Source organism: Lytechinus variegatus, chromosome 17 (assembly GCF_018143015.1).
Source record: "Lytechinus variegatus isolate NC3 chromosome 17, Lvar_3.0, whole genome shotgun sequence".
Lineage (NCBI taxonomy): Eukaryota > Metazoa > Echinodermata > Echinoidea > Temnopleuroida > Toxopneustidae > Lytechinus > Lytechinus variegatus.
In genome coordinates this window covers 2806708-2814056 of record NC_054756.1, presented here as the reverse complement: position 1 = coordinate 2814056, position 7349 = coordinate 2806708, and the positions used below count along the sequence as shown (strand labels likewise).

Sequence of the window (7349 nt, the reverse complement as noted above, 5' to 3'; positions counted from 1 at the left end):
CACGTCAAAATATGTAACGCTACCATTAATGCAGTATCAAACTGCGGATCTCCGATACAGCGGAGGAAGGATACAGAAGAAGAAGAAGAAGAAGAAGCTTGCTAGCTAGCTCTATCGCACGCACGCGCGCGCGCACGTCTAACCGCCGATTGCAATATTTGAAAAAGAAAACTCCATCTACCGGGACCGCCGTTTTGCTGTTGATAAGTCCGTCGATAATTCATCAAAAACTAATACAGGAACACGGGTCAGATTCGGACAGCGACTTCAAAGTCATTTGTAGAAGGCTAAACAGTAAGTTCTATAACAATTTTCTTTGATTTATTTCTCAAATTGTCTCAAAATGTTAGATGTCTGTGTACTGCCACGACCACTGCACTGCCACCGCCATTGCCCCGTTGGCGCTGGCCGCTGCTCTACCGGCCGGGACGTGGCTATGGCGATAGGGAGTGCTTATGCTTTGTGTTGGCTGAGTTTAGCTCGGCGAGCATTGAATAGATTAGTAATTCGCTCATATTGCCTGATGTTTATTGTCAATGTTTTACAAAAACCATCTCTGAATACGTTGAATTCACGAATGAATGATTTGTCAATCTAATGTCAAGACTGTCAAAGCGTTAATTGTGAAACACTGCACAACGTTAATTCACTGAAATTGAAAACTTGCCGACAAATAGTGTTGGAATTAGGTCTATAATTTGTTGTTGTTGATAGATGTTGGTAAATGAGATAAAATGGAGGTGAAACATGGAAGGGGTCCTAAAGTTTAAAAAATGATAAAGGCTACGCAGCCCCTATAAAGTTACACTGTACCACTCATGGCACATATGGTGAAATGAGCACTTTGTGTGTGGAACTGTGACTGGACATAGTGACAAACGATTCCTATTCAATTTTTCTACAGAGGCTGCAATAATTATGCAGTGGCGCTAATGCAGTTTTGCACCGGCCGATTACCAGCATACCTCATCACCAAAATTTGTTCCCAAATGTCATGACAGGTCTCTCAGTCACATTTCGATGTTAATACCACAACGAACAATTGTCCATAGACTGTGTACAACGGATAGATTGTCTCCGCACAGCGATTCGAAGACCGCTGATTGGTCAATCGCGCAGATCACGTCATATGACCACGTGGTCCCAAAAATAATTCCTTCGGACTGCGTGCGGAAGTATTGATAGCGATAACGATATCCGGTCACTTTGTGTACGCCGTAAATAGTTTTGGTTCGTGATCGGATCGCTCCGGTATTGATCGAAAATTATCGAAACTCTGCAATTTCATGCATATTCAGGCGACGCTCCGAAACCCGGAAGCCAATTGACTTTGTGCACGTTGCGATAGACTCTACAAATTCCAACGAACACGATGGCATATAGACGCTAATTCGTAAGATTTTGACGGAAAAGCAAGAAGTAATCGAAATTTGCTTACCTGTGCAGTATCGGTGAGAAAATAGATCCTCCGAGAATACCTTTCATAATTCATATAAAATACGGGAAAGTGAAATTCTAGGTCGATTTTGGTACGAGGTGATAGAGAATTGCACACTTGTTTTGGTGGAATTCTGTGTGAGGAAATAAAAGGCTTGCACTGCGCATGCTTACTATATTTTCATTCATAAATTGGTTCTCGGCAGGGGCTGGATGACGTCATGTAATAAGCAAAACTGTACACGACCGCTACGTTCACGCTCCGCTATCTGTTGTACACAGTTGTTCGTTGTGAATACCACCGCTTTTCAAAATATCTGGAACGGCTGTATTTAGTCTTCGATCTCGACGCGTTGATCTAATCCGTAGACATCACTTCGCGGATTGCTTGGATTCGCTGTAATGTTTATTGGGACTGAAGCTAGCGAACAAATGATGTTTACATGTGGCGAACAAACAGCCAACATGCTGCATGCGAATCTTTTGGTCGCATAACTTCGGTCCATATCAACATGACGGCAAATCCAAGCGATCCGCAATATTTTGAAAAATGTGTGTAGACAATTATTGGTGGGGAGTTTTGCTCGCATTTGGCTTGTGTGAAACTTGTGAAGCATTAATGCGGGAGGATATTATTAGATCTTTTCATGGGGCTAGGCATATCAATTTTTAAAGTAAATTTTATCCCTTTTTTAAGTTTGTCTTGTGATCACATTTTATCTGTTTTTATTTATTTACTGATCAAAACTTGCCTAAAACAATGTCTGGAATTCATCCACTGGCATATGATTTTCCATGAACGGATCCATTTCTCAAAGGGGGTAGTGGGGCAGATTTTCCCCAAGGAAACTTTAAATAACAAGCAAACCAAAAAAGAGATCCTCTTGTATGAGACAATATTTTCAATATAAATATTTGCTGTAACTATCGAGGGGGGGGGTGAACACTTGTGTAAGAAAGCCACATTTTTATCTTGCTCTCAAGGTGGGGGCACAGGGGTCCATTGCAGAAAGAGTTGAGTTTAAACGCAGGTAAAAAATCAATCGCAAGTCCCAAATGCGCGCTGTTGATTGGTTGAAAATCAAGTTGCGCATGATATTTAGAGTTGCGATTTATTGCAACTCTAAATATACAACGGACTCCAGGTCAAATGTGCCCACTTGGATCCGCTTCTGCGATTGTCAATACCAGGGAAATGGAATTTATGTCATCGATTACCCTCTTTTTGAAAATTGCTGCTCTGGAAATTTGATTTCAGATGACATAGCTATTACTAGTATAAAGCATGCATAGTTATAATACAGCCTTGTCTGAACTAAGCTGAACAATATCACATTTCCTTATTGTTTTCCTGAATTCTGGGCTGATAATCAGAGATCCATGAAAAATATCTCTAAAATTAAAGTTCTAAGATCATTCTTTTTCTTTTACTATATTAGTATTCTATTTTTGCTTGTATCTGCATTCTGCACATACATGCAGATTTTACAACACTCAAATTGATTTTATTTCATTTTCAAAGTTTGGACGACGGATACACTGGATGATAAGGTTAATGGTCCAGCCTTATCTGGGAGTGACACAACGGGTGTTGAACACAGAAAACGTGCCGTGTACAAGAAAAGAATGGAGTTTATGAAAGGTATGTGTGTAAGAATTTTCTTCAGTAGGAAAAATTGCAAAGCTTCATAAGATAAAACAGATTGTATTCCTGCAGTGGCATAGCTGAAAAAAAATCAGTATGTTGGCTGAGGGGAGGGGTGGACACTTTGTCCTCAGGTATTCATTTGTTGTGGTATTTGTCATCATTGGGGCCTCCCATGAGATAATAGGTTATTTTCTTCCCATCTATGGTTAAACATAAATTTATTTATCATATTTCAAAAAATGTTTTGTTGATATTTGTTAATTGGTACCATTCAATTGAATGGTAGTGTATACTGCAAATTTCTCGATATTTAAAAAAATATATGAACTTCTAAAGAAAGCTTACACACACGACAAGCATTGATGTTTTGAACCCTTAGCTAATATACTGTCCTTTGCATTGTTTTCATCCAATATTTCTTATTACAGCTTCAAGGAATTGATCCTGCCGGGTACCCATTCACTTCACCTGGGTCTAGTGCAGCACAGTGCGAATAAATTTTGGGCTGAAGGAAAACACACCATGGCTAGGACTCAAATTCATGACCCTCTGTTTGTAAGGTGAGAGTCAGAACCACTAGACCACGACGTACCCAAGCTGATGTTATATCCCCACTTGTTCTTTTGTATTTTATTACAAGAAGTCGTGCTTATTTACACTTTGTCCTCCGAGAACTCTAAAAAATGGAGTGAAAATTTATTTCAAAGACATGTCCACCCTAACAAAAAGTTGATTTGATTAAAAAGAGAAAAATCAAACATAAAAATCGGATGAAAAATAAGAAAGGTATGACATTTTTAAGTTTCACTCAATTTCACTTAATAGTTATATGCATATCCTGGTCGGTATGCAAATGAGGGAACTGATGACATCACTCATTCACTTTTCTTTTGTTTTTTTAAATATTCATGAAATATAATTTTCTCCCCATTGACCTATGAAATAAAGTTTTATTTCCCACTGAACATGTGGAGTTACCATTGCTTAACATTATTTGGTTCAGTCCAGTTGGTCCTTATTGTCAAATCTGTAAAATTTGAAATATTGTAGAATTCAAACAATGAAAAACAAAACAATAAGTGGGGGACATCATCGATTCTCTCATATGCATGTGGGTAAATTGTGCATATAACTATTTTGTGAAATATAAGCGAAATTTCAAAATGTCATAACTTTCTTATTTTGCATCCGATTTTGATGAAATATTTTGCATGATGCTTGCCTGATTTTTCTCTGTTGATTCAAAACACCCTTTTCTGTGGTGGACTTGACCTTTAATGTGAAGATATGCATTGCTGGAAATAATGATATGATACTTGGGACATATCATACACACATGTATGAAAATATTAAATAATTATGATTTCATTTTATACAATAAGCCTAGCAAATATTCCTGACGATCATGTGTACATTAGGTTAATTTTTACCAAAATATTGTTAAAATTTCAAATTCAATAACTTTGTTATTATTAGATGTTAATGAAATTTTCAGCATGATGCTTTTCTGATTCATTCTCTCCTTACCAAAATCTGCCATTTTCTCATGCTTTCTTTCTATGGTCCCCTTCATTCTCCTTATAACTATTTCATGTGTAAAATGTAACCGGTCGTCCAACCCATTTGATTGGAGGGTTAGAGGTACTCGAGACTGAAAGTTATGTGATACAATTCAAAGTGTACATCAGACAAACAAAAAGCACTGAAAATTTCATCAAAATTTGTTGCGGATTAACGAAGTTATGACGAATTAAAGTTGTTATTTTTTGGTAAAACTGTTCTCTTCAAGTCCTCATGAATATACAAAATCACAATTTATATATTTTTTGTATTATATGAATTCAAATTTTGTCCAAGCTAGGTTGTAAAAACTTACAACTGACTACTGATTCTGTGTAAGACAATAATCATATTATTTCTCACACATAGTTGAGTTACTCATCTGATTCAGCACAGCAAAATTAGACAGAAAAGAAATAAGTGGGTATCTTGTTTATATTATTTTCTATATATTTTGAGAGGTCTCTATTTTTTATGTTTTTTAGTGTTCCAAATTGAATAATTTTCTTTCCCTATTTTCATTATATTTTCTTTCTATGTGTGATATATTATTTATTTCTTAATTTATCTTTATTGTATTTATGATAAACTTTTGGCGTGTTTCTACAGTAAATCATTAAAAACAGTTTATCTTTTCCAGATTCGAATAACCTTATCGCTCTTAAACCAAGCTGTTTCTACAGACCAAATAATCTGATCAACTTGCATTTCGCTTCGCAAATATGGCAGAAATCGGAAAATTCAAACTATAACATCAACATTGCATTTTGGTATGTCAAAAATTGCATCTCGTTAGGAAAATTTTCAAAATTCATGGTACATCTCACTCATTGTAGCAGGTATATATGTTTCGCGATCAGCTGGCGAGATTAAACAGGCCAGAATATATGTATACTGTGAGATCGCACTTCTGGGTTCAAGCACTTAAGCCAGACATGAATGCTATTTTGCCCCATGTTTACAGAAAAGTTAAACGGATTAACATGGCAATAACCACCTCTCAAAGATGGTTATGTGAAACCACATTTTGGGCGATGCAATTAATCAATTAACCACATCGCGTCTATTTCTACAGGAAACTTATCCAGGATTCTGGATACTTAGGCGGGTAATACTTTTTAACAATTCTTTGTAGAAACACGCCATTGATATATCTTTTTAGGTGAAAAGAAAAAAAAGAACAATTTGGGGGACGGGGGTACTATTTCCCCCCCCCCCCTTTTTGAGATATTTCATTTCTTCTAGGTTGGTACCCTTTATTCATTTGGCCATGTGAAGGCTATCGCACATTTTGAGTTTAATCTTCGAAATTTGGTGTTCATTAGTTTGTTGTCCAAATTCTGTCTTGCATGTAAATTCGTTTATAGGAAGATTAACATAATACCTATGTGGAGTGCAATCATTGATCTCTTGTAGTGTCACGCAGTCACATGTATTCATAATATGGTGCTTTTATACCATTCCTGTCAATACTCTTTTGTACTTGAACTTATTAGTAAAAAAATGTTTATTAATATTGTTGAAAGCAATTCACACAACAGATTTAACATCAAGTATCAGATTTGTATGCAGAACAGTGGTTTTGCCAAGTACTCAATCCATGTAAAAAGCAATAAGAGAGAACAGGTTTATTCTTGGAAATGTTAGTCTTCATTTGTTGTGTTTTTCAATCAAACTCGATCTGTCTTGATACATGTTTATTTTTTTCATAACAAGATTGACAGAGATATCAATGAGTAGCTAAGTCATATATATTAATAACTTATGTGCTTTAATTATAAAGTCTATACTTGTGAATACTCTGTGCCATTTATGCTGTACTTAAACTTCTTATAGTAAAAACATTTTAATGACGTTCTTGAAATAACTGCTTTCATTTTTTTTCTTGTGTATACTTATTCCATTATTAAGCTACCATTAACCCCAGATATATGCTGTACACCATTGGTCTACCATTCACTGTACTTTATTGGCTTACTATACATTGCACATCTTTGTTCTACTGTCTACCATTGGTCTACCATTGAATGTACACTTGTGGTCTATAGTGTATGACCAATGGTGTTATTTGAATGGTTGACTAATAGTATAGAGTGTATGGTATGACAGTATTGTATGGTAAATGGTAGGTCAATGGTGTACAGTGTATGGTAAGCCAATGTTGTATGGTGTATGGTAAGCCTACGGTGTACGGTGAATAGTAGTATGGTGTATGGTAGGCCAATGGTGTACTGTAAATGGTAGGTCAATGGTGTACGGTGTATGGTAGAATGGTGTAAAGTGAATGGTCAATCAATGGTGAACGGTGTATGGTGTACGGCGAATGGTAGTTGAATGGTGAGCGATGAATGGTACACGAATGGTGTACGTTGAATGGTACGCGAATGGTGTACGGTCAATGGTACGCGAATGGTGTACAGTGTATGGTACGCGGATGGTGAATGGTACATGAATGGTGTATGGTCAATGGTAGGCGAATGGTGTATGGTGAAAGGCAATTGGTAGGCCAATGGTGTCCAGTGAATGGTGGCTGAATGGTAAATGGTAGGCCAGTGAATGGTGGCTGAATGGTGAATGGTGGTCAATGGTAAACCTGTCTATAGTGGCCATATGGTAGATCAATGGTGAATGGTGTTTGATCAATGGTATATGAATGGTAAATGGTGCTCATGAATATGGTAATAGTAACGTCCGAATTATTTAA

At 36.7% G+C, this 7349-nt stretch overlaps 1 long non-coding RNA gene across 1 annotated transcript; it reads left to right on the top strand.

Moving 5' to 3' along the window:
• The first annotated feature begins 254 nt into the window (after positions 1 to 254).
• Positions 255 to 3540, top strand: LOC121431032. Its single transcript, XR_005972092.1, has 3 exons — positions 255 to 294; positions 2960 to 3079; positions 3514 to 3540. It is a non-coding gene; the product is annotated as an uncharacterized LOC121431032 (long non-coding RNA).
• The last annotated feature ends 3809 nt before the right edge of the window (positions 3541 to 7349 follow it).